This window comes from Arachis ipaensis, chromosome B3, assembly GCF_059453495.1.
Source record: "Arachis ipaensis isolate K30076 ecotype BB chromosome B3, ASM5945349v1, whole genome shotgun sequence".
NCBI lineage: Eukaryota > Viridiplantae > Streptophyta > Magnoliopsida > Fabales > Fabaceae > Arachis > Arachis ipaensis.
This window is the reverse complement of record NC_142438.1, coordinates 82,411,169-82,412,593: the sequence shown is the minus strand read 5'-3', so window position 1 is coordinate 82,412,593 and position 1,425 is coordinate 82,411,169. Positions and strand designations below refer to the sequence as shown.

Genomic DNA, 1,425 nt, shown 5'->3' with positions numbered 1-1,425 from the left:
GGAAAAAGGCTTGCTATTGCTAAACCTGTTTCTTCCACCATTATTAAAGCCTTGTTGGGGCTTTTGATCCTTCCATGAGAAATTTGGATGATTTCTCCATGATGTGTTATAGGTGTTTCCATAAGGTTCACCTAAGTAATTTACCTCTGCTATTGCAGGGTTCTCAGGATCATAAGCTTCTTTTTCAGAAGATGCCTCTTGAGTCCTGTTGGATGCAGCTTGCATTCCATGCAGACTCTGAGAAATCATATTGACTTGCTGAGTCAATATTTTATTCTGAGCCAATATGGCATTCAGAGTATCAACTTCAAGAACTCCCTTCTTCATAGGCGTCCCATTACTCACAGGATTCCTTTCAGAAGTGTACATGAACTGGTTATTAGCAACCATGTCAATGAGTTCTTGAGCTTCTGCAGGCGTTTTCTTTAGGTGAATGGATCCACCTGCAGAAGTGTCCAGTGACATCTTTGATAGCTCAGATAAACCATCATAGAATATATCCAGGATGGTCCATTCTGAAAGCATGTCAGAAGGACACTTTTTGGTCAACTGTTTGTATCTTTCCCAAGCTTCATAGAGAGATTCACCTTCTTTCTGTCTGAAGGTTTGAACATCAGCTCTAAGCTTGCTCAGCTTTTGAGGAGGAAAGTACTTGGCTAAGAAAGCCGTGACCAGCTTATCCCAAGAGTTCAGGCTGTCTTTGGGTTGAGAATCCAACCATAATCTAGCTCTGTCTCTTACAGCAAAAGGGAAAAGCATGAGCCTGTAGACTTTAGGATCTACTCCATTAGTCTTAACAGTATCACATATCTGCAAGAATTCAGTTAAGAACTGAAAAGGATCTTCAGATGGAAGTCCATGAAACTTGCAGTTCTGCTGCATCAGAGAAACTAATTGAGGTTTCAGCTCAAAGTTGTTTGCTCCAATGGCAGGGATGGAGATGCTTCTTCCATGTAAATTGGAATTAGGTGCAGTAAAGTCACCAAGCATCTTCCTTACATTATTATTATTTTCGGCTACCATCTCCTCTTCCTGTTCGAAAATTTCTGAAAGGTTATCTCTGGATTGTTGTATTTTAGCTTCTCTTAATTTTCTCTTCAGAGTCCTTTCAGGTTCTGGATCTGCTTCCACAAGAATGTTCTTATCCTTGCTCCTGCTCATATGACAAAGAAGAAGGCACAGAAAAATAATAATAATAATAGAGATCCTTTATACCACAGTATAGGGATCCCTTTGTGAGTGGAAGAAAAGAGGGGGAGACAAAGAATGTGATGTAAAGGAAGAAACACAACTGTACGGATGGAAGAGATGTGAGATGAGATGTTAGGATATGAATGAATAAATAGAATGAGATGGGGGAGGGATAATTTTCGAAAATTATTTTGAAAAAGAGTTAGTGATTTTCAAAAATGGATTTTGAAAAAT

The 1,425-nt window shown here is 39.2% G+C and overlaps 1 non-coding gene across 1 annotated transcript; it reads left to right on the top strand.

The window, feature by feature from the left end:
* Positions 1 to 519: 519 nt before the first annotated feature.
* Positions 520 to 627, top strand: LOC148571345 (small nucleolar RNA R71). The gene has a single exon (XR_015908801.1). It is a non-coding gene; the product is annotated as a small nucleolar RNA R71 (small nucleolar RNA).
* The last annotated feature ends 798 nt before the right edge of the window (positions 628 to 1,425 follow it).